The sequence below is a fragment of the Sciurus carolinensis genome, chromosome 15 (genome assembly GCF_902686445.1).
Source record: "Sciurus carolinensis chromosome 15, mSciCar1.2, whole genome shotgun sequence".
Classification (NCBI taxonomy): Eukaryota; Metazoa; Chordata; class Mammalia; order Rodentia; family Sciuridae; genus Sciurus; species Sciurus carolinensis.
The window spans coordinates 42,562,503-42,589,845 of NC_062227.1; the positions used below are offsets into that span (position 1 = coordinate 42,562,503).

Consider the following 27,343-nt stretch of genomic DNA (forward strand, 5'->3'; position numbering starts at 1 on the left):
CTTCTTTGAGGGTACTCTAAGTCAAGTAATTTGCTCCTCCAAAACACGCATTTAAAATATTAGCTTTGTTTTTTACAGAAAAGTAACTTTTATGCTTCCAAATATAAATGATCAGCTTTAAAGGTCAAAATTTCTAAAATGTTACATCCCATTAGCAGTCAAATTCTGTCCCCCCACACTATATGATGAAGTCCTAATGCTCAGTACCTGAGAATTTGTCCTTCCTTGCAAATAAAGGTCTTTGCAGAGGTGATCGAGTTAAACTTAGTTCATTAGTGAGGGCACTAACCTACTAAAGCCAGGGAAGTTCAGACACAGAAACAGACGTGCCCAGAAGGAAGATGATGTAAACAGAAGGAGGTAGAAGATGACCATCTCAGAGCCCCAAATGCCTTAAACTTCTAGAAGTTAAGAGAAAGGACTGCAACAGATCCTTCCCTAGTTCCTTCAGAGGGAACATGCTTCCATTGATACCTTAATTTTGGACTTCAAGTCTCCAGAATTATGAGATGAAATTTTTTAAAATTTCCCAAGCCATCCAATTTGAGGTATTTTGTTATAGTGCCCCTAGGAAACCAATACAATGTGCTCAAACATTATGACTCAGTTATTCAGTAATTCAAAGTATATCTAATGGTGCACTACTCTAGAATTTTCTAGAAACTGTTCTGGCACTAGAACTCCTAGACCTCACTTAGAAAATGACTTATCCCATCTCTATGCCACCACAGAAACAGAACCAGGTAAATGAAGACACTATAGGGATATCTTTAGAGATTAAATTTAAAATTTTAATGACATTGGAATGGCAAAGGGTTGCAAACTGACAAGAAGATGATTATTTGAGTAGGAATATCTTACCAAAAACTTAATTTACTATAAAACTGAGACCCAAAACAGTAGAGGATGAGTTAAATGCAAATTTTACAATTGGATATGTCATCTTCTTCAAACGAAGTGTATCAATGTCTTTCATAATCTTATAAGAATTTTTTATTAAAAAACAAAAGATTAGGGCTGGGGAGATAGCTCAGTCGGTAGAGTGCCTGCCTTGCATACAAGGCTCTGGGTTCGATCCCCAGCATCACAAAAAAAAAAAAAGACAAAAAAAAAAAAGATTATGTTTTTAATTTATAAAATCATACACTGTTATGGCAAATACTGAGAAAATAGAACATATAAAGATGTAAATAAATCATAGAAATACCTTGTAACTCAATTGTGCATTTTATTTGAAATTTGCATTTCCTATTAAATACACACATATACCAAACACAAATATAAATACATAAGTATTTTATCTAACATTATTTAAAACTTGCATATAATTATGTATTCACATATGTTCAACTATTTTTACTTATGTATAAAATTTTAGTACTTTATATTATATCAAGGTAATTTCCATAACATTTGTTAACTTAGAATTTAGAGTTTGAAGCAGTTGCTTTTATATTTGGTTGTATAATTGTTGTATGTTTTCCTTAGCCATTTTCCAAGTGTTTAGCATTTAGTCTTAAAGGCTGGAAATCTCAGTGTATTTTACAGGGTGAATACTTGATAAATACTGTTCAGAGCCAAGCTTAGTATTCTTAACTAAAACAAATGTGCACTACTAAAGGGCAGTAATAGAAAAACCAGAGAACCCTTAATTCTGTTCCTCAATGGAATTATTTTCCTGGACCATTTAAAAAAATAATACAAGAATAAAACTGAGATCAAATTATAAGTTTATTTAATTCATTGATGAATCAATTTCTATGGGAAAATAACTATTTTATTCATTGTAGTTTTTCAAAGAAATATAGCTCAGTTCATTTTCTCATACGTTGTTATATTTTCTTAGGTGTGCTTACTTTTGGAGGTTGAACAGCAAAATGATTCTGAACACTAAATTTACAATAGGAACTTCAAGTTTGAAATAGTTTAAAAATAATTTTTTCATTAGTCTTCAGAGTGGTCTTGAAAGACACAAGGTAGTCATTATTATTTTCATAGCTTAGATAATTTCATTGTCAAAGTTTCTAAGAATGGCAGATCACATTACCAATTTCATTATTAATCTAAGATTCTAAGAAGCAAATTGAAATACCTGGTGACCTGGGATGTGTAGAAGAGTGGATTGGGACTCCAGATGATGCACAGGGATTAAGTAGTAAAGTAGAACAGGATAACCAAAACAGATGAACAGCCAACCCCAACCCCACAGTCAACCTGGGAGGCTGAGTAAGTCAAGATGGTTGATGTTGGATAAAAGTCTTATGAAATCTATTTAGCAACCTTGTGGATTAAGGAGATAATGTGTCTTCTGAAATAACACATCTCATTGTTAGAGAGTAATGAGGCATTTGGAGAATATGCTCATTGATGTATGAACTTACCAGAATGGTCATCAAGAAAGAATTTTTCTCTATGCAGACCTTGCTTGTGGCTAAGCTAGAAGAAAGGGAATAAGATTTCTAAAAGCTCAGTCTATTTAACTGTTCAGACTTTCTTAGCTCGGTTTTTCCTGATTACCAATGCTTTTACTCCTCACATTCTTTATAAGATACAAAGTTAACATCAGTTAAAATGCAGATAAGTATTAATGTTGGATAAAAATTCTCTCAAGAAAGAAATGAAGAAATTATAGGTGAAGAAAAGGCAGGAAGGCAGATATTCTGATGAGGGTTGGAAACTCTTTTGACTTGATAAGCGCCTAAGAATAAGCACTCCAAATGCTCTTTCTCATAGAAATAGGAAAAACAAAGCCACTCGAGAAAGGAATCATCTCACTTTTCTATAAATCCAAGTGGACCTGAATTTATGTGATGCTCACCCTTCAAATAAATGTTTTCTAGTGACATGAAGATTCTGAAAATGCTTCAACAGCAATAACTGGGATGGACGCTGTGTTGTAATAATTTGGATACACTTGACTAATGCAGTTATTTGCAATGAGGTTGGCTCAGTGCCCAAAGCAGTGAGCAAACAAATATAGCTCGACAATTGTTTCATGCCTTCCAAGACAGCCAGAGAGGTTTCTGCTTAGTCCAGAGGGGCCAGTGGTCACTGCTGCAGATGCTGGTCATGAAAACCTCATCAGATATATTTTTAAAAGAGTCTTTGTTAAATTCACCAATGTGTTTTATGTAAAAATGCTGGTGAGGCACGAGTGTTTTTAATCAAATTAGTATGCAACATAAGGCAGCTGTGTATTCAAATGGGTTTTTTAGCAATTTGGTTGTTTTCCTTATAATAACAGGAAAGAACATTTTGATTTTGAAGGTGACAGAGGCAATATTACCAGAATTAAACAATCTGAATTAGCTTTTTCATGAAATGTAATATGTTTTATGCTTTTAGATGGGATGCTCCGGTGCTTTCAGATGAGCCTGCCACTGTCACAGTCAATGGCCAGGAACAGAATAAGCTCTGGAGGTAGGATTATCCTCAAATTTAATTTTTTTAGAAGAAGCTAATGGCAAATGTTTCTAGCAAACTTTAGGTTCATCTATGTTATAACTAGAGAACCAAGACAGGATATTAAAAGAACAGATAAGTATAAAATTAGTAAACAAAGTTTGACATTTTGCTTATTCTATGAATTTAATGCTGAAAATGGCTATAATCCCTAAGATCATAAACAGCATGCGTGTCAGACAAAAGCTGCAAAATTTCATTTCTTTGTCAACTTAGGTAAATTCAGGACTACCAGCACATTAAGAGAGTAACGAGATTACAAATTTAACTTTGAGTTCTATGATAATAATATTTCCTGTAGAGAGTTTGCAACTAAAGCTGTTTGAACATGGAAAGAGAGGCTCTTTTTTGTCATTTCTACAACTTGTGTGGATTAGTATTCAAACAGGCAGCATTCAGAGTCCAGCCATACCACTATTAAGCAGAAAAATTCTTGTTCATATTGATCAAGAGGAAACAAAAGCCCACAAGAGGATAAAAACATATCATATCAAGTTTAAGGGAAATTTGGATTTCTTAGAATAAATAACTCTCATAAAATTGTTTCTGACTCTGCAAGGCTATCCTGGGTGGCTTTGAAAATGAGAAGGAAGTTTCTGTGATAGCTCCCCATAATCTCATTGTTTCATCAGCCTTTTAGGGAACAGGGTCTTATGACTTCTCAGTAAATAGAACTGCCTGTTATTGTTGATTGAGAGACAGAGAGAGAGAGAGAGAGACCACTGATAAGATAGTTTTGCAATCCCTGATAGTGGTAAGGCATTTCTTTTCTTCATCTTCATGAGAAAGTGATCTGAAAGTTCTTCCCTAGAAGATGCACATATAGAAACTTTTCACCCTGAGGCTGGGCAAATAGTGATTAATGCCAATGATTGCAACACTGCCTAGGAGTCATGCAAGCTCGATTGCAATCGAGCTTCAGAAAAATATCTGCCTAATAGAATAATAAGCATGCGCACTGGGGACCACATAGATGCTCTACGAATACTAGAAGAGCAATGCAGCTGAAGCAGGCTGCTCGTGTTCTGGATGAAAGGATTTTAAAGCCATCTGGTGTCTGGACATCAGCCTGAAAATCACAGGCTTCGATCCATAAGATAATCCATTTACACAGTCTACGTACTGTGATGGCTTTCCCCATGGATTTGTTCCATTATCCCAAATCAGTCCCTGTAACCTGTGGAAAGGTCTAATGTCACCAAGATTACAGTAAAGAAGCCCTTGTTATTTCATTTATGGGAGACATTTGTTATACCAATTCAGATAGTTGAGGATTCCATACTTGGAGCAATGGATTCAAACAAGGCCAACATAGGTGATTCTTTACAATGGACACTGAATTTTCTTTATGAATAAATTAATTAAGAATATACTCATTTGCATGTCTCATAAGAAGGGCAAATAACTTCCAAATGACAGTTTCCATGGAGGTAAAAATAACATTCAAAGGAAATTTTTAAATTCAGTCAACATTTACTGACAATATATGTCAGTAGAGACAGAGAATAAGTTATGGGGGTTTCTGCCTTCAGAGATTATAGTCAAAAAGAAAAAAAATACACAAATGACCAATGTTAGTGCACAAAGTGTGATGAAAGCAGCAAAGTAATGCGCCATGTTTAAAAATGTATGTCTCAAATTGTAATTTGAAATGTAATTTAGGCTTTAAACTTATTTGGATACTATTTTCTGAAAGTTTTTTGTTTTAAAATTATGTTCTTGCTTCTTCAGAAAAATACTTTCCCCACTGGTAAATAAAAACTATATAAAACCTTTAAAATGTAATAATAGCATATGGTTTTAAGTTAGGATATAATTTCAGTAAACTATTAGTTTTCTAAAACTTAAAATATGATCCCAAAATGTCTCCTCTAGAGGTGAATCCACTCATGGCAGGGCACCTGATGATTTTCCTTGTCCTTTATGTGTAGTCTATTTCAGTTAAAATACACCCCTTACCATTTTTATTACCTACTTAAGCATTTTCCATTAGGATGAACTGTCTTAAACTGAGTTCACTTTGCATTGAATATTCCTATGAGCTATGTCATCAAGTCAGATAAATATGTCAATCACTGCATTATTTTTTATACAGTCACTGCATAAAATTGGATCTAATCTTCTATTCTTTGTGATCGTTCTATAGTTTTATGGTGAAAAGCCTCTGCCGGCACAATAGGGCTATTCCTTCCAAGAGGGAAGGACATCTCCTAGTTATCTTGAACTCGCCTGCCACCAACTCACGGGAGCCTATTACATTTAGGTTTATTATAACAAGTCGAAGAATGGTTTTTGCAGAAATAGAAGAAATTACTGCCTTGGCCATACATTCCTGAACTACTTACTACATGTGACTGAAATGTCAACTCTACCACCATCTGGCTTTTGCCTTCATCTGGGTGGAGGGAACAGGGACAAGAAGAGGGTCAGTTTCCCATCATCAACTAATATCATCTTGATTATTGAATTGATGTCCTCTTATACCTGACTCTGATTTTCTTCCCAAATTATAATCAAATTAGAATGTCCAAATTCTTAATATCATGAGTCCCTGAATCTGTCAGTTTCCTCTCAAGAGTCCCTATTTCCTCACTTTTATTACTTATCTCTATCTGTATTTTGATTGTCCAATTTTCTCTAACTTCCAGATTTCTCTTTTCTTTAAAAGAGGGGCCTGTAGAAATCCAGGCTGGGGAGAGGTCAGGTTAAACATAATTACTGCCAGGCATGGTGGTGCATACCTATAATCCCAGTAATTCTGGAGGCTGATTCAGGAGGATTGCAAGTTCAAGGCCAGTCTCAGCAAGTTAGAATGGCCCTAAGCAACTTGGCAACCCTGTCTCAAAATTTTAAAAAATGTTTTCTTAAAGGGCTGGGGGCTCAGAGGTAAAGCAGCACCCCTGGGTTCAATACCTAGTACAAAAAAAAAAAAAGAAAGAAAGAAAGAAAAGAAAGAAAGAAAAGAAAGAAAGAAAGAAAGAAAGAAAGAAAGAAAGAAAGGAAGGAAGGAAGGAAGGAAGGAAGGAAGGAAGGAAGAAAGAAAGAAAGAAAGAAAGAAAGAAAGAAAGAAAGAAAGAAAGAAAAGAAAAAGAAAAAAGTAATTGCTACTCTGAGGATCTTATAATCCAAATGAATCAATGGGATTTATTAGGTTTTAAGGATTATTGCAAACTGTCTTGATGTGAACATGCTTCTCTCTAATATTATAAAATTTTTGATCAGTTTAATTCTGAGAAGGTCATCAAATGCAGTTTCCAGCTCACAAATTGTTGTTGGCCTATTATCTGTATTATTACTAACAAATATTGGTGAAAAAATATTGCTAAATGGGACAGAGGCACAAAGTTATCCCTGTTAGGAATGACTTTTACAGTAGGCCCCTCTCTTAAAGAAGAGAGGAATCCAAAAGCTAGACAGGATTGGAGAAAATCGATACAGAGATAAGTAATAAAAGTGAGACTAAGGAATCTTGAGAGTAAACTGGCATAGATTGAGGTACTCAGAATATTCAGAAGTTGGGCAATCTAATTTCATCCTAATTTGGAGAAAAAAATTAGAAACAGGCATAAGAGGTTGTACGTTCAGTAATCAAGAGAGACCCAGTATCAATGGAGCATAAACTCAGAATAAAGTAAAATAATATATATTTAATTGAGTATTATGAATATATTTTCCTAGTTTATAGACTATTATGTGCAGGATAAATCTTTTTTTGTCAAAGATAGATTGGAAATATATATCACATAAAGCTAAAAATGTTGCCTTTGATATTGGTATTGCAATGTTTGTACTGCTTTTTTTCTGACTTTTCCATAATAAGCACAGGAAAATATGAAATCTTAAGCTAACTAAATAATTAAGCAAGGAGATTCAAAGACAATATTTATTCAGTAATATGGTGAAAATCAAGAGTGAAGAATATTCAGAAGACTTACTTGGGGAGCTACAGCATGATTTCATAAGTTTGAAAGGATCAATAGAGTATACTTAAGCTTTATTTAAATAAAGCACATAATAGCATGTGCTGTAGGGGAAGAATTATTCAATTATTCTATTTATTTTATTTTTGAGTTTACACCTACAGAAAATGGTGCTATTTATGCCTACATTAATGAGTTGTTATAAATACTAAGTGAAATAGTGTTTATGAAATATTTAGAACAATAAGTCCATATAAAAACATTATTGTGTTAAGTCTGGAAATATCCTGATGAATCACCCAGTCCATGGTTTTCCAAACTGTGGGTGGGTTGCAACTCATTTAGTGTTATGATTTAATTTAGAATGACCTAACCAGCATGTAAAATAAAATTGTAAAAAACAAAACAGAACAGAAATGAATGCTATATGTGGATAGCAAAAATTGTGAACTCCCATTATATTACAAAGTCTCCAGGAAATGCAAACTAAATCCACAATGGGATAGTACTTGCTAACTCGTTAGGAAGCTTAAAATAAGAGAAAGACAATACCAACTATTGACAAGGACGTGAAGAAATTGGAGTTATAGTCGTTTTGGAAAAAAGAATGACAGTTTGTGGAAAGGTTAAAAATAGAGTTCTTTTATGTCTCAACCCAGTAATTCCGCCTCTAGGTATAGGCCCCACGGAAATCAAAACCCATATCGACACAAAAACATGAATATTGATAGCAGCATTATTCAGAGGAACCAAAAAGTGGAAACGAGTCAAATTTTATCAACTACAAATGGATGAAGAAAATGTGATCTATCCATGCAATAGAATATTATAGAGCAAAGCAAGAAATGAACTTCTAAAATGTGGCATGATGGATGAACCTTGAAAATATTACGCCAAGTCAAAGAAGCTAGAAAACCAAGTGGAACTGTAACTTTGAATCCTTAATGTCTGTGGTCAATATGAGAGATGTTTTGTACAGATGACCATCAAAAGTCAAAATGCTGGAGGACAGAAACAGTAAACCTCCTGACTGATCCATGGGTTGCTAAACTAGCCCCTTCAGAAGGCAGATGGTCAAGGGTCACCCAGGCAGAGATTGCACACACACACACAAATATTGCAAACCCTAATCTTATGAGATTAAGTCAGTATTCTCAAGGCACAATACTCAAAGGACATTCCAAGACTTTCCAAGACTTTGATAATAAAGGCAAGATGTCAGGGAATCTGTGAAAGTTAAAATGATGGTTGCTTGTAAATTCTTACATCCTTAAACTTACAGTTTAATCATTTGGAAACGAATTTAAGCATAAAGATACATATAGAGAGCTCAATTAAGTGTTTTTTATTCCTGTTCTTCCTTTAATTCATTTGCAAAATGAGTAGTATACAATAATGATAAATAATAATTCCTATCTCACACAGTTTTGAAGATAAAATTTGATAAATGCACATATAATACTTAGAAGATGATCTATTTAGATTTCATCATAAAATGTTTATAATTCCAATAAGAATAATTCAAAAGCGAAGTCAAAGAAATGCAACCCAAGACTTCCGGGTGCATAGCCCTCCTTGCACAGTTCACCTGCATTCCAGTTTGGTATTGGCAGCTGCTCACTCCACTGCATCACTCCTCACTTTCTCAAACCCAGCACATCCGACAGGAACACATACCTTCTACCTGATGCCTGCCATTAAACTGTATGACTGATTCGACTAATGTGCTCTGTAACTTACACAATCACCCAAACCAAGGACATCTTCATGCCTCTGGAGAGTAGAACATGGCCCCAAATGCAGTAAAACATTATAAAAACTTTGATGAGTTAATCCCAGACTCATACTTCTATCTTCCTTCTTACCTGCAAGTTATGGAATCTTTTAGTTGTTACTTTCTAAATATTCTTTTTCCAATTTATACCCTCCACTTTCCTCTCATTGTCTTTGTTCCAGCAGAACCTGTCATTACCTTTAAACTGTAATACTTAGCTACTTCCTAAGGGGACTTTATGTCTCCCGTCCAATTCTGAAGTCCAAGTGTATATTACTTCAGGGGTGATTATTTTTTTGAAACATAAGTTTGGTCATGCCATAGTCAGACTCAAAAGGTTTCACTGGTTTTTCATTGCCTGGCAAATAAAATTCAAGGTTATTAGTCCCAGCATGTAAGCTCCTTCTGGATTTGCCTTATTACTTCCCAGGTCTTTGATCTACCCTTCTCTATCATCCACCGTTTTAGGATGCTACCTGCATATCCTTCTGTGCAATAGGTATTTGAAGTTCCTTGTTGGTCAATGCTCCCTCCTATTTTGTGCTAGACTTATGAATACTTTTCCCTAAAAGGTGTTTCTCTCATAGCATAGGTATCTACTTCTCAGTGAGGCTGGGTGACTTATAAGGAAACTCAAGTTTCTGTGATTTCTTAAAGTACTATTTGTAGATATGAGTCATTAGAGCATCATTGGTAAAATGAGCCAGTCAATGAGTTTCTGGTTGACACATGACATTTTATGGAAATTTAAGTGTATTGTCTTTAATAAATTTAGTCATTCTTGAAACTATATGTAATTCTCTGTTTAAAAATACTTGCCTGAAAGTTTTTATAATATCTTTGGGGGAAACTCCATTGCTAATGGTGTTAAGTAATCACCTCCAAGATATAAACACTGTCTTGTCTGAATTTTTAATGCCTAGTCAACATCTTATTTTCTCAATCATTATTGATGAACAAGTGAACCAATGATTTTGTGTCCTCTATGTACTTCACAAAAGTTTATAATTTGTTGTTCTAATTATTATTATCATTATTATTATTTTTTTTTTTTGAGGGACAGCCAGGGGTCTGGGAGGAGGGCAGGGGTGGTCAGCATGAGCGAGGGGTGGGGGAGCGGAGGGAGCGAGTCTGGGGGAGGGGAGACGGGGCGGAGGGATGGGTGCCACGTTTATTCCCTGCAGAGTTGGGGTGAGTGGAGGCAGCGTGAGAGTCAGTGAGCAGTGGGGAGGGCGGAGCCTTCGGGTCTGGCTGCCCGGGTCTGGATCTGCTAGGTGAAGCCTGTGGGAAGTAATTTCTTTTTTTTATTATTTCTATTTTAATTTTTTTATTGTAAACAAATGGGATACATGTTGTTTCTGTTTGTACATGGAGTACCATTTGTGTAATCATATATTTACATAGGGTAATGATGTTTTATTCTTTCTCTTATTTTTTCCTTCCCCCCATCCCTCCCACCCTTTTCCCTCTATACAGTCCCTCCTTCCTCCATTCTTGCCCCCCTCCCACCCCTCATTGTGTATCATCATCCGCTTATCAGTCAGATCATTCATCCTTTGGTTTTTTTGAGATTGGCTTGTCTCACTTAGCATGATATTCTCCATTTTCATCCATTTGCCTGCAAATGCCATAATTTTATTATTCATTATAGCTGAGTAATATTCCATTGTATATATATATATATACCACAGTTTCTTTATCCATTCATCAATTGAAGGACATCTAGGTTGGTTCCACAGTCTGGCTATTGTGAATTGAGCAGCTATGAACAAATATGTGGCTGTATCTCTGTAGTATGCTGATTTTAAGTCCTTTGGGCATAGGCTGAGGAGTGGGATAGCTGTGTCAAATGGTGGGTCCATTCCAAGTTTTCTAAGGAATCTCCACACTGCTTTCCAGAGTGGCTGCACTAATTTGCAGCCCCACCAACAATGTATGAGTGTACCTTTTTCCTCACATTCTCGCCAACACCTAGTGTTGCTTGTATTCTTCATAATCGCCATTCTAATTGAGGTGAGATGGAATCTTAGGGTAGTTTTGATTTGCATTTCTCTTATTACTAGAAATGGTGAACATTTTTTCATATGTTTGTTGATTGCTTGTAGATCTTCTTTTGAGACGTGTCTGTTCATTTCCTTAGTCCATTTGTTGATTGGGTTATTTGTATTCTTGGTGTAGAGTTTTTTGAGTTCTTTATAGATTCTGGAAATTAGTGCTCTATCTGAAGTATGATTGGCAAAGATTTTCTCCCACTCTGTAGGCTCTCTCTTCACATTACTGATAGTTTCCTTTGCTGAGAGAAAGCTTTTTAGTTTGAATCTATCCCAGTTAATGATTCTTGCTTTTATTTCTTGTGCTATGGGAGTTCTGTTAAGGAAGTCTGATCCTAAGCCAACAAGTTGAAGATTTGGACCTACTTTTTCTTCTATAAGATGAAGAGTCTCTGGTCTGATTCCGAGGTCCTTGATCCATTTTGAGTTGAGTTTTGTGCAGGTTGAGAGATAGGGGTTTAGTTTCATTCTGTTGCATATGGTTTTCCAGTTTTCCCAGCACCATTTGTTGAATAGGCTATCTTTTCTCCATTGCATAATTTTGGCCCCTTTGTCTAGTATGAGAAAATTGTATTTATTTGGGTTTGTGTCCATGTCCTCTATTCTGTACCATTGATCTACCTGTCTATTTTGGTACCAATACCATGCCGTTTTTGTTACTATTGCTTTGTAGTAGATTTGAAGATCTGGTATTGCGATACACCCTGCTTCGCTCTTCCTGTTAAGGATTGCTTTAGCTATTCTGGGTTTCTTATTCTTCCAGATGAATTTCATGATTGCTTGCTCTATTTCTGTAAGGTACATCATTGGGATTTTAATTGGAATTGCATTGAATCTGTATAGCACTTTTGGTAGTATGGCCATTTTGACAATATTAATTCTGCCTATCCAAGAATATCCAAGAATATGGGAGTCTTTCCTTCTTCTAAGGTCTTCCTCAATTTCTGTCTTCAATGTTTTGTAGTTTTCATTGTAGAGTTCTTTTACCTCTTTGGTTAGATTGAGTTCAAAGTATTTTATTTTTTTGTGGCTATTGCAAATGGAGTTGTTTTCCTCATTTCCCTTTCAGATGTTTCATCGCTTGCATATAAAAATGCTTTAGATTTATGCATGTTGATTTTATAGCCTGCTATTTTGCTGAATTCATTGATGAGGTCTAGAAGTTTTCTGGAGGAGGTTTTTGGATCCTCTAAATATAGAATCATGTCATCAGCAAATAGTGACAGCTTAAGTTCTTCTTTTCCTATTTGTATCCCTTTAATTTCTTTAGTCTGCCTAATTGCTCTGGCTAGAGTTTCAAGGACAATGTCGAATAGAAGTGGTGAAAGAGGACATCCCTGTCTTGTTCCCATTTTTAAAGGGAATGCTTTCAGCTTTTCTCCATTAAGAATGATGTTGGTCATGGGCTTAGCATAAATAGCCTTTATAATATTCACGTATGTTCCCACTATCCCAATTTTTTCTAGTGTTTTGAGCATGAAAGGGTGTTGTATTTTGTCGAATGCTTTTTCTGTGTCAATTGAAATAATCATATGATTCTTATCCTTAAGTCTATTGACATGATGGATTACGTTTATTGATTTACGGATGTTAAACTATTCTTTGCATTCCAGGGATGAACCCCACTTGATCGTGGTGCGTGATTTTCTTAATATGTTTTTGGATATGGTTTGCCAATATTTTGTTAAGGATCTTTGCATCCATATTCATCAAGGTTATTGGTCTTAAATTTTCTTTCCTTGATATGTCTTTTCCTGATTTGGGTATGAGGGTGATATTAGCTTCATAGAATGAGTTTGGTAGGGTACCCTCCTTTTCTATTTCCTGGAATACTTTGAGAAGTATTGAAATGAGTTCTTCTTTGAAGGTCTTGTAGAACTCGGCTGAGAATTCATCTGGTCCTGGGCTTTTCTTGTATGGTAGACTTTTAATGGCTTCTTCTATTTTATTGCTTGATATTGATCTGTTTAAATTGTGTATGTCCTCCTGGTTCAGTTTGGGAGGAGCATATGTGTTCTAATTATTATTATTATTAGTAATAGTTGTCTGAAGTAGCATGTTCTTGCTGAGAACAAGTTATTCCTGAATGGCTTTTATTGCTATTTGAAATCTAGAATCATTTGTAACTGTCCCACTATTAGTGGATTCAGTGAACCTGATGCTTAAGATAAATCATAATTCTAAGACTGACTTCAAACTTTCTCATGATATAAAGTTTGCAAGTTTGAAGTTCTAAGGAAAAAATGTGATGTATGTGTATTAGAAATTTTATAAAAATGGATTATTTCTCTCAAACGAGTGTATTCTACATTTTATATTAAACTGAAAATATGCAGAAAAAGCATCTTAGATATAGATCTGCCACCAAAAAACACAAAAAGTAACAAGCAAAACCAAAATATTTTCTTTACTAAAGCCACAACCAAGTGATATAAAGATGGCCTCTTGGGGTTGGGGAGGTAGCTCAGTCAGTAGAGTGCTTGCCTTGTAAGCACAAGGCCCTGGGTTCAATCCCCAGCCCCCGCCCCCCCCCAAAAAAAAATGGCCTCTTCCAAGATCTACAAGCAATCAACAGACATATGAAAAAATGTTCAATTTCTCTAGTAATAAGAGAAATGCAAATCAAAACTACAGTAAGATTCCATTTCATCCCAATTAGAATGGCAATTATCAAGAATACAAGCAATAGTAGGTGTTGGCGAGGATGTGGGGAAAAAGGTACACTCATACATTGTTGGTGGGGCTGCAAATTAGTGCAGCCACTCTGGAAAGCAGTGTGGAGATTCCTTAGAAAACTTGGAATGGACCCACCATTTGACCCAATTATCCCACTCCATGGCCTATGCCCAAAGGACTTAAAATCAGCATACTACAGAGATACAGCCACATATTTGTTCATAGCTGCTCAATTCACAATAGCCAGATTGTGGAACCAACCTAGATGTCCTTCAATTGATGAATGGATAAGGAAACTGTGGTATATATATACAATGGAATATAACTCAGCCATAAAGAATGATAAAATTATGGCATTTGCAGACAAATGGATGAAATTGGAGAATATCATGCTAAGTGAGATAAGCCAATCTCACAAAACCAAAGGAGGAATGATATCGCTGATAAGCGGATGATGATACATAATGGGGGGGAGGGGGCAAGAATGGAGGAAGGAGGGACTGTATAGAGGGAAAAGAGGGGTGGGGGGAAGGGAAAAAATAAGAGAATGAATCAAACAACATTACCCTTTGTAAATATATGATTACACAAATGGTATGCCTTTACTCCATGTACAAACAGAGAATCAACATGTATCCTATTTGTTTACAATAAAAATAAATTTAAAAAAAAGATGGCCTCTTCCATTACACATCCTCATCTCTGTGAACTCCTGATATTTATGTTGGAGAAAAATCTTCATATATTGCCAAAATAAAAAATTGCATGTCATAAAATCTAGAAAAATTGCACATATTTAACATGTTTTCCCACCCATTAAAACCTAGAAATATCTAAACTCCCATTATTAGGCTTAATTAAATTTTAAAAACATGATTATATTTTAAAAATTTATTCTTATACAACCCAGTTCTATGACACTATTTCTGATATTTTAAGCATTTTCTTTTTAAACCCAAACTAGACAGATTCCTGAATAGCTTTTATTTCTAAAATGTGGACATTAAGGCAGTAAATAGGTTAACTTAATAATTGTTTATTCAATTCATTATGTTAAAATACAGTAATCATTTCCCCATTAAATATAAACATCACACAGTAAAAGGAAATAACAATATGGCCAAGTTTTGATTTTCTGAGTAATGAGTAATAAATAATCTGTAAGTTTTATTTTAAGTTTATAAGTCTAAATACACTCGTTGATCACTTATTTTGATGTTGAAAAGAAGGAAAGGAATCTGAAAACCTATTTGTGGTATTTTGAAAATGTCTGGAATATGCTTTGAGATATACTGTCTATTTGCCATTCACTCTACCTCCATAAGAAAACTCGTTAAAACTAAATATTAGACACAAAGTAGCACAGATTACACCGGTGATGAGGTAAAGGGATTAGAATGGGAAAAAAGCTCTTCTACATCTTCACAAAGTGGTTTTATTTTATTTGAATTCTTAGATGATATACATAAATATTCAAATGAATATCCAAATAAAAGTTGTGGTTTAGATTATTCATAAATTATAGGTCATTAATACTGTTGATATGATGCTTTTCAGAATTTTGAGATTTGAAATGGTATACATCTACAGGGAATGTATACAGGTATATTAGAGATTTGATTAGTGGAAATCTTGGATTCAAATCAGATAGGGGGTGGAGTCACCCAGTTCTCTATTGAACAGGCAATTCAAAGACATGACTTAAAAGTTTTGTGGTCATTGTGGAAATACATTTTTAATATAAAGGTGACTGGATTTAGCTTGCTCTGATTTTTCTTGCTATTAAATAGTTGAGGAAATGATGTTAGAGGTAAGTCTTGAAGCATATGAATTGGTGAAATTGATTAAAAGGTAAAGAAAGATTTTTTTTAAAGTTTTTGTTAAATACCTTATATGTGGATGCCACCCTCATCTTTTCATCTTATCCTCCTACTTAGCACAATGGATGCTCTAAATTGAAATAAGGAGGATTAGACAAAAGCTTTCAGAGGTGTACATACTTTTTTTCTTAATTGTAAACAAATGGGATACATGTTGTTTCTCTGTTTGTACATGGTGTAAAGGCATACCATTTGTATAATCATAAATTTACATAGGGTAATGTTGTTTAATTCATTCTGTTATTTTTTCCCTTTCCCCGCACCCCTCCCACCCCTCTTTTCCCTCTATACAGTCCTTCCTTCCTCCATTCTTGCCCCCCTCCCTAACCCTAACTCTAACCCTAACACTAACCCCTCCCACCCCCCATTATGTGTCATCTTCCACTTATTAGCGATATCATTTGTCCTTTGGTTTTTTGAGATTGGCTTATCTCACTTAGCATGATATTCTCCAATTTCATCCATTTGCCTGCTAATGCCATAATTTTATCATTCTTTATGGCTGAGTAATATTCCATTGTATATATATACCATAGTTTCTTTATCCATTCATCAATTGAAGGACATCTAGGTTGGTTCCACAATCTGGCTATTGTGAATTGAGCAGCTTTGAATATTGATGTGGCTGTATCTCTGTAGTATGCTGGCTATGCAATGGAAGGCCAGAGACAAAACTGGTTAAACCCAGAAATCTTTACAGCATTCAAGACAAAGGCAAAGTGCTCTAAATTTAAATTAATTTTCTGAATAAAGACAAAATCAAAGGAAAATAGGCACAAATGCATGGAGACACATTACAAAGGTGGAACAGAAGCTATTACCAACAGAGAACTATAAATATGGAAATAAATCTTCAAATCAATTCAGGAAGGGATTAGAAAATAAACAATTATTCTAAAAGACAGGGAAGGAAAATAGCATGTGCTCTGTTGATGTTAGTTTAACTACAGTGAATTATCGAACAGGGAGGTTTATATGGTAAGTGGCAAACAAGCTGGAATCAGTGACTTCTCTGAACTTTGTTTCAGAAAAAAGTAATTGAAAACTGTTGATCAGGTGAGCTAGCTAAGAAGGGCGGGCACAGAAGAATGAGTCAGCCATGTCCAAACCGAATAAACAAAAAGATCTGTTTGTATAGAAAAATCATGAGAATAGGAAAATCATCTGTATGTATTAAAATCAAAAGAAGAATAAACCTCTGTCATAAGCCTTCTTTTCTAAAGATGAAAATAATTTGAAACAAGGCAAAATTTCTATTTTTAAAGAGGCAAAAGGAATCTGACTTAGTTACTTGGTTATCTGGGAAGACACCAGATATAATCAATCAAATTTTAATCACCTGGAAAAGTATGGGTATTATGAAATACCAACATGGTTTTCTGAATAGCAAATCATGCCAGACCCATTAAATCGTGTCCTGTGATAGCATTACAGGCCACAGAGACAGGAGAAAATGATAGTGATAATCCATCTTGTTTTCAGAAGGTCTTGGAATCTGCTCTTTGTCACATTTTCATTGACAAACTTGTGGATACACGACCTCAGACACATTATTTTTAGGTGGATGGATGCGCAACATGCTTGAATGTTCAACCAAAGGACAATTGAGGCTTTCAATTTCAGTTGCACTAATATTTTGATGTAGTTCCCAGACTCTGGTCATGGGGACCATCTAATCAACTGCAATTAGATGATCTGCATCAAGTAATTAAGAGCCTGCTCATCAATTTTCTAAGTAATTATAAATCTACTTAGTATAAGTAGGAGACAAAAATTGAAATGGTGAATGTAATGCAAATACAGAATAGATATCTGTGATAAATTTTTCTTAACAGAATAGTAATCAACAATGTGATGCTATTGTGAAAATTGCTGATATTCTACAGAAAATTCTTAAAAGGAGTATGACCTTCAAGGACTTGAAAAATATTCTTTTGCCTTTACTTGTTTTAGTTAATCACCATTAAAATACTTGCTTTTAGGTAAAATATCTGTGGGGATTGCTTCCAGTCTTTCCCAAACCACGAAGCTTGTGTCCCTCTTACAGAATGACACAGTATTGGCATGTAACCTGTGCACATACTCCTATTACTTTCACCCTTAAATTACTTATAATACATAATGCTATTAAAATGTTATGTAAATATCTATTATACTGAATTGTTCAGGAAATAACAAAATAGTACGTCTATGTTCAGTATAAATGCAATCTTTTTTTCTGAAAAATTGTTATTTGAAATTGGTTGAATCCCATGGATGCAGAATTCATGGATATGAAGGACCAACTATATTTACAAGATGAATACAGTTCAGGGAGAAAAACATTATCTTCATTCCCAAAGTCTCCTTTGATTCCATTCTTGTTACCACTTCAGGTAGCTACTCTCCTAACTTCTAATTCCATGGATTAGTTTTCCCTGTTTATGTTGACCAAAAAATCACACTGTCGATATGGATTCTTGGGTAGGATTGCATTTTTCTGTGTCTGTCTTCTTTTGCTTAGTTTTTTTGTTTGTTTGTTTTTTGTTTTTTTGGTTTTTTTAGTACTGGGTATTGAACCCAAGGGTGCTTAACCACTGAGCAACATCCCCCGCTTTTTATTTTTTTATTTTCAGACTCTCCCTAAGTTGCTTAGGGCCTCACTAAGTTGCTGAGGCTGGCTCTAACTTGTGATCCTCCTGCCTCAGCTTCCTGAGTCACTGAGGTTATAGGCATGATTGTGGGATCAACCATATTAAGGCATTCACCTGAAGAGAGGAATATGGATTTTAAAAAGTGAAGGGATTCCACCCCTGAGCAGTGGAATACTCCAACATCTGGAAGTTGAGAGGAGCAAGAGTTGCTATGACATATAGAGTATGTGGGGAGATAGGAGGAAAACTTGGAGATAATCACATCATGGCCAATGGAAAAGTACTTGAAGAAGGAGAATTATGAACAGTGATAAAAAATTGTTAAGGTATAGATCAAGAAGAGGTCAGATATATGCTGTAGGATTTGACATCATGGAGGTCATTGACAAGTTATTTCAAAGGACAGAATGGGAAGTGATGTAATGAAGACTGCAATTCAGACAACTGGGTCCAAAATTTTTAAGAAAAATTAAGTGAGACGGGCATGGTGGTGCGTGCCTGTAATCCCAGTGGCTTGGGAGGCTGAGGCAGGATGGCAAGTTCAAAACCAGCCTCAGCAACTTAGCAAGGCCCTAAGCAACTCAGGAAGACCCTGTCTCCAAATAAAATATTAAAAAGGGCTGGGGATGTGACTCAGTGGTAAGTTCTCCTGGGTTCAATCCCTGGTACCCAACCCCACAAAAAATTGAGTGATCTAGGGAACATGGAATTGAAGAATAGTTTTGAGATCGTAAATACTGTATCACATTTCTGTGATATATGATGGTGGGAAAGACAGTGGAGAGGGAAAATGGGGATACAGAAAGATGTATGGATGACAACTATGAGAACGTGAAAGAGGATGGAACCCAGGGCACCGTGAAGATGCCTGTGTCAGTGAGGAGCGGAAGTACTTCCATTATATCAGGAGAGAGGCAGCTGTGGAATTGGTAGGTGCACTTGGTGAGGGACAGAGGAATACTCTTATGTTGCACAAAGATAAGAACTCTTTTCCCACACACTCCCCTACTATCACTAATCACTCTTACTGATCTTTTCAAAAAATAATTTGAAAATGTGTACTTGCATTTCATTTGTTTATGATTTTTAGGGAGTAGAGACATTGTGCCTATATTTATCGGTCATCTAGAATTTTAAAACTCATTAGTCAATCTGCATTTGTTGTTTTTTCATTCAAAAATACCTTCCTCTTGTCATATAATAATAACTTGACAGGAAGCAACCTCCCTGGGTGCTTTAAATGTCCCCTAAAATCATGTAGATTTTTTTTTAACTACCTTCTGTCATAAAATTTTGTTGATGTTAAGTCTGAAATTAGTGTGGCACTCTTTCTTCTAAATGAATGCTTTCTGGAATTTTTTTTTTTTTTTCTGTATCCTTGGATTTTGGAATTTGGTAAGGAATCATTAAAGAAAAGCCCTAAGACTCCTGTCTTTTTACCTGGTGTGGTCCCATGCCGCCTTCTCACACAGGTATATGGTGCTGTTGCCACCGACTGCATGGTTCCAACAATGACTTCCATGGGGGATACCTCCAATCCTGACATCTCCAGGTACAAAAGATTCAATCCAAGCTAAACAATCTGCTTTTCTTTTTCTTTTTCTTTTTCTTTTCTTTCTTTCTTTCTTTCTTTCTTTTTTTTGGTACCTGGACTTGAACTCAGGGTTACTCTACCACTGAGCTACGGCATATAACTCAGGATCTCCCTGCCTTGGCCTCCCAAATTACTGGGATTACGAGTGTGTGCCACCACACTCAACTGCAGATTTGCTCTTAAGAATATAGATCTTCAAGCAAGAAAGGGGATTTGTATCACAGTCCTTACCTCAACTCATATGTCTCCACTGTAGGAGGACATTGGAGAAGGGGGTTACCACAAGTCTTCTCTTTGTTTCAGTGTTCTTTTAGGAATGGCAGTTTCTTATTATCAAGTAACTTTCTTCAAAATCTGTACTGTGCTTTGTAGAAACTCTCCTATTTGTGTGATATATTTGAGACAGCTGTGGAATTGGTAGGTGCACTTGGTGAGGGACAGAGGAATACTCTTATATTGCACAAAGATAAGAACTCTTTTCCCACACACTCCCCTACTACCGCTGATCAGTCTTATTGATATTTTCAAAAAATAACTGAAAGTGCACTTGCATTTCATTTGTTTATGATTTTTAGGGAGTAGAGACATTGTGCCTATATTTATTGGTCATCTGGAATTTTGAAACTCATTAGTCAATCTGCATTTGCTGTTTTTTAATTCATCATTGATCATTGTAATAATTTTTATAGTATTCATTCATGAGCCCCTTGGAAACATCTTCGGTTAGCCTTTTCAGTTATTGCGATACAGTTGGGGAGAGGATGCCTAACCCTACTTGTGCTGCCCTGATGCCCATAATCTCAAGCTCAAGTGTCCCTATCATCACATTTCCAAAGAAAGCTTTGCTTTTCTCTATATTTTCTGCTGAATGGTAACCATGGTTGGAGCTGTGGTTCTCTCCCTCTCCCTCCCTCTTTTTACATATATACCCTAAGTCTTTAATCTGATATTTGATGCAATCTCTATGGGATCAAGATATTCTCATTTGGAAAGATAAATTGGTCGAAATCACAGTATTGTATGAGATTTTATTGTTGACTTTATATTCAAGACAATACAGGAATGTATCTACTTCACCTGATTCTTAAAGATGTACCTTTTGACTATGATTGACATGAAATGTTTCTTGTCCAAAAAAATAAAAATAAAAAGATAATCCCCTTGGGCAAATACACGCACTGTAGTCTGAGGCAAAGGGAGGGGAATTTTAAAGTCCCTTCCATGGGAAAGGTATTTTTTCTGCTTGGATCTCTGATCATTGATCAGAAACATAGTCTGCCACTTCCTGTGTAACACTGGGCTTAATTACTTCACCATACAAGTGCCCAATATCACAGGAATAACAAAAACTATTCAATTATATATAACTGAAATACTTTTGTACCTAAAGAGAAACAATGATACATAGTATTTGGATGAGAGTCTAGGCAGGGTCATGAAAAGGCAGGTAAGAGAAGCTGTGGAGTAGCAGAAAGTCCACCGACCAGGGTGTGACTCCCAGCAGTGATTCTCACTTATGAGTGACCTAAAGGTACAACAAAGTGCCTGCTATGGGCTAAACTGTGTCCCTCTCCACTCCAAGTACATATGCTGAAATCTCACTTCAATAGCTCAGAATATGACTGTATTTGGAGATAGGGTCTTTACAGAGGTAATTAAAGTTAAAATGAGATTATGAGAATAGAACCTAATTTGATATGCTGGATATCCTCATAAAAAGAGGAAATCTGGATAGATACATGTGGGTAGGATAACGTAATGACAAAAGGAGAAGACAGCCATCTGCAAGCCAAGGAGATGAGCCTGAACAGATCTTTCCGTCAAAGTCCTTAGAACAAATCAACACTGCTGACACCCTGGTCTTGGATTTCTAACCTCCAGACCTGTTTTGCTCTTCAAACCACCCAGTTTATGGCACTTTGCTACACCTGCCCTAGCAAAATAGACAATACCTTAGTTATTTTTTTAAGGAATATTCTCAGTTGTTTCATAGAATTTTACAAATTAATAAGAACTATAATGTTATTTGTAATTGATTGAATATTTGCAATACATGTAGTACTCTATGCAATGTCTAGCATGATAACTGCCATAGAGTAGAGTAACCATTCTTACTTATTCTCTCTTATTTATTGCAAGGAAAAGGTGTTAAAATGAAAATATGCTGCAGTGAACAGGGAGAAATGTAAAATTACAGGAAGAAAAAAACCAGATTGCTGAAAATAGGGAAAAGAACCTAACACATTCAAGGAAGAAGGGAACTATGTCAGAGAGTCTTTATAGCAGAGGGCAGACACTGAAGCAGTAGTGAGACCAGTCGATACCCAGAGCCCAGGGTGAGCAGGGAGAATGTTAGAGTACTTTGTAGAGGTACTTGGCCAGGACTGTCACAACATATCTAAGCTTTTATTTCCATGAGAACCTGCAGTTTCCATAGTGTTTATGTTATAATTGTCTTAACAATATTAATAGCAAAGGTTATCATGAAGTCATATGTTGACTGAATTTTTATTTCCTTTTTTGCCTTCTGAGTTACTGACACATTATTGCAGCAAAACATATGTAGGGTCAATTCAAGCTGAATAGTTATTAGAAACCATGATAACAAAAGTCATTACACTGCAGTTCAGTTTTGACAGTAAAATTTCTGCAACATTATCACAAATCCTCATGCATTAGTGCAATGATCCTTACTATAGTTTCATATTAGAATCAAAAGATTGCTGTAGCATGCTTGATACAAAAAGTCAAGCAAGCCAAATTCTTTTCTGCTTTTACAGATAACATTTTTGTTCTTTTTCTTTGTACACCATGCAGATAGTGGCTTTGTTTTATATACTTTTCTCTATAACCTATGAGTATACTGCATATATCTTTCTTTAAAATGAGAAATTTCCCTTAAAATTCTACACAAATGCTGATACTCTGCTCAAAGGAATTAATTGTAAAATGATTTAATATTTGATAGAATCTGACAAAATTCTAAACACTATATTATTCACTGCTTTGTATTTTTTTTTCCCTCAGGTAAGGTGTCAGCTCTGTGTATGTGTTTTGTTTAATCAGTGTTTACCATGTGGAATTAGTATAAGATTTTATAAATAATACTTGTCATATTCAGGATTACTTTGATAGGAAAGCTCTGAAGGTTATCCTTCAGTTTACAAAAAGAAAAGATTTTTAATGTCTATCTGATCACAACATTTTATCATATCACTTAACAAAGTCTTAAAAAGTTAGACTACACAGCTAAATTGCATATATATATATATTTATGTTTATATTTGAGATGTTAGTTTACTGATGATCCATTTTAATAAAACAGACGAAAATATAACTCATAAACCAGTGTCTAGTAAATGAGTAAAGGAACCTCCAAAAATCAAGTCACTTCTTCCTTAATAGGAGAATCACATTTATTCAGATATACACAGAATATGGATAATTAGAGCACATTTGACTTTATGCGAAATACATTTTCTGGTAATTTGGAGATAGATAAAATTTTAGTTAGTTGAGTATAACTGAAATGATTGTGGGACTTACTATATTATTAGAGACACTCATCAGGTCAGAATGCTTTGAAAATACAAATAATCATCCCAGTAAGCTAAAAACGAATTGTCCTCATGGTTAGAAAAGACAGAAACAATAACTAAATCTGTTTAATCATTGCATTGTTTATATGTTTGTTGTTAATAAATATCATTTCACGGAGCTCCTCTATTGTCTTTAATAAAGTCATGAATGATTCACAGAAAGTGACAATTTTACAATATATTTGGGCTTCATAAAATGTTTCTTAATAAAAGGTAATCAACTTCATTCCTATAATGATTTCATTGTCATGTTACAGGTTATGTCACAATTGGTATACAAACAGGGATATTAACACCAGTTTTGAGACTCATCCTTTCTTTTTATACACTAATCAATCCGTGAAGTATTATTGCATAATCTCATTAATAACACAAAAATATAACTAAAATATATGTGGCACTATGTGCCATTTGTTTAAGATTTTTACACATATTAATTCAGTTGTTAGGAAAACTCTACGAAGTAGGTTCTATTATTCTTATTTTACAGATGAGGAACCATACATAGGCTCAGAGAAGTAAATGACTTGCTTAAATTACAACTAGTAAGAAGCAGAGCAGGATTCAAACCATGGCCCTCTGGCTCCATGCTAAACTGTACTGCCTACCCTACAATCAGATCTTTGTTGAAAACACTTTTGGTGCACATTTTGATAGTATTCCCTAGAGAAAGGGGATATAGAAATATTAAGATTCTTACCATATATTATCAAATTTTCTCCATAGAGAGCGTTTCAAATTCAATATCACCACGAGGAAAATTGCAAATTTTAGTTCTTCCCCAAAATCAGCATTATAATTGATATACCTTCTGCTAATAGGTTGGATGAAAACATGCTATGGTGTTGTTTTAATTTATATTTCTTTGTTTATTATGGATGCTTTCCTCCCTTTCATTCATAAATTGCTTTCTATTTAGTCAATAAAGATAAGACACACAGCAGTAATACCTGTTTGAAGACTTTTTCCACTGTTTTGTTGGAGAAGTGGTCTTTTAAGTGGTTTAGAATAGCACTCTGTGTTGTGAAAATATAAGTTCAATGTTGTCACAAATGTTGGAAATATTTCCCTATATTTTTAAACCTACAGACATTTTAATTTTCATGTCAGAAAATCTATATGTTACTTTTTAGGATTTATTGATTGTAACTACATTGATAAAAACTTCCTTTATACCAAAATCAGATATTCAACTCCATTCTATGTTTATATTTAACTCTTTAATGCATTTGTGTTTGTTGATCTGACATGAGGTAGTATTTATTGTAATTTCAAAAATATATATTAGGTCTTGTACCAATTTTTTTAAAATACTGTGATGTGTGAATTTCTGCATTCTATGTAAATAATTGTTTTTCACATTAGGACCTGTAGGCTTTCTGTGTGACAGTATTGACCTTTCTGTCACTTTTGTAACATGTTATAGCTTATTGCAGTTTTATTGTTTGTTTCAGGAAAAAAAAAAAACAGAACAAATGTGCCCCCATTATTTTCTCCATATTTTCTTATCTGTTTTCATGTTTCAGTGTAGGATTATTTTATCAGAATCCAAAAAATATTATTTTGATTTATTTGGAATGCCTTAAAATTATAAAATTAAGATGCCAGATCCCATCAAATGAAAATATTGAGTATTGTCATGGCATGTGTTGTCTCATTATCTTCTCCATCTGTAAAATATTACAGATTCTCCATGAAGTTTCTAATGTCATATTTCCTGTAAGCATATTTCTAGGAAATTTTTGTTATGGATATAACACACACATATATACATACATATATACACACATGTGTATTCTAATTAGTGTTGGTAGTACAAGTCCTGGATTAATTAACTAACCTCTTTTAGCCATTTTGTCATTGCTAACTCTATTTTTCATGCCTAGTCAAATATATGTACATATAAATGACTTTCTATTCCTTGACCCTTTGTCAGATTTACCCAGCCTTTAGGTATTTATCATAGCTCAATTCTTTACACCTACCTGTTTTTCTTGCTGTTTACGATTAGGTCACTATTACCCTATGCGTCTGTCCTCTCTATTCATAATTCATCCCACATTCTTAGGTTACACCAACTGTTTAATACGTATCATGGTCAAAAAGGTCATTTTATGATCATATAGTCACATCAAAATTTGATGCAAGAAATGAGGGGCATGTATTTATCTAAAGCATAATATGAATATTAGTTGCCCTATGTTCTACATGCAAAATATATATATTATGAAAAACTATTCAAGTGCTTCATATTTAAAATATATAGAGTGGCTGAGGAAAGTAAATAAAATCATATATAAAAGCAAAGAATGTGACTAGATATAGTATAAGATTTATAAATGTTAACTATTACTATATATTTCTTAAAACAGTCCCTCTGGGGGGCTGGGGAGATAGCTCAGTTGGTAGAGTGCTTGCCTTGCAAGCACAAGGCCCTGGGTTCAATCCCCAGCACCACAAAAAAGCAAAAAACAAAAAACAAAAAACAGTCCTTCTGGGAAGACATTAATATTTCATGCTTTCAGAAGTGTAGAGGGGTTAAATAAGTTGTCCATAAGTACTCTACCCCACCTTCAATAAGAATTATATTCTAAAGGAAAAATATTTAGTGTATGGATATGCATTTTCATATTAATACTTATTTCAGTGAATAATTATAAGATACATCTTTTTATATTTGGGGGAAATTATTACAAATACAGTTGTAATTCAAGTATTAGGCAAGTCTAAGTAGAAAATATGTATCATAGGAATTGTGTGCAATGAATATGTTACTTCTTTCATTGTAATCTGAAAATGGATTTTGAATAATGAAAACAATATTATTTCATTTTGTAGTTTCACTGAAGAATTCTTTTAAAAGGTCAGCATTCTGACTATGAATGGAGTCAAAAGAACATAACCTATCCATTAGAAAACATTTCAAGTTTTTTTAGGCTTTACAGATTATATAGAGAATCAGCAGAATTTCGTGAAAATCCAATTTGTGACCTGAAAATTCCTCCTATTCTACATAGAATATATTTTCCAATGTTTAATCTAACAAATGCCATGCTAATAAATTATAAATATATTTCCTAATAAGAAAAGTTTGCAGGGACAAAAAGAATTCTAAAGTTAGCAGAGTTGACAAACTTCTTAAAATGTAATTTCTCAGAATTTTTAATATGAAAATATAGATTAAATCTTTAGTTTGCAGTGTTGTATATTATATTTATATTACATATTTATGGAATGTATGTTACCTCTGAGAGTGTGTATATATCAGAGCATCTTAATCTCAGCTTTGTTGATATTTTGTGCTGGAGAGTTTTGGGGAGTGTGTATAGGCATGTCAGGGTGAGCAATCCTATTCATTTTAGAATGTTTAGGAGCATCCTGGTCTCTGGCCCCAGGATGATAGGAACAACAAAAAATGCCTTCAAATGTTGTCATATATCTACGTCTCTACTAGGGGGACAAGATAGTCCTCTGTGGAGAACCATAAGATATATGTAAAAGATATATATGAAAATGTATATGTGATATATAGATATAGATATATGCAACACACATATAAATTCTTTTCCTTGAATTTCTTTGATTTGTCAATGATCTATCATCATCATATTCAATAAATTACTTTTAAGGTGTTTCTAACATCAAAAATCTGTTCACTGCTAAGCAACTCCACCAGAACATACTTTCAAAATTGCATAAAAGATCCATAAATCTCCAATGCACTTAAAACTGGTGCTGCACTGAGGAATTGGTT

General features: G+C 34.6%; 1 protein-coding gene across 1 annotated transcript in view; it reads right to left on the reverse strand.

The window, feature by feature from the left end:
• Ccdc178 (coiled-coil domain containing 178) overlaps positions 1-27,343 on the reverse strand; it is a 356,910-nt gene that overhangs the window by 75,457 nt on the left and 254,110 nt on the right. The window lies entirely within an intron of this gene.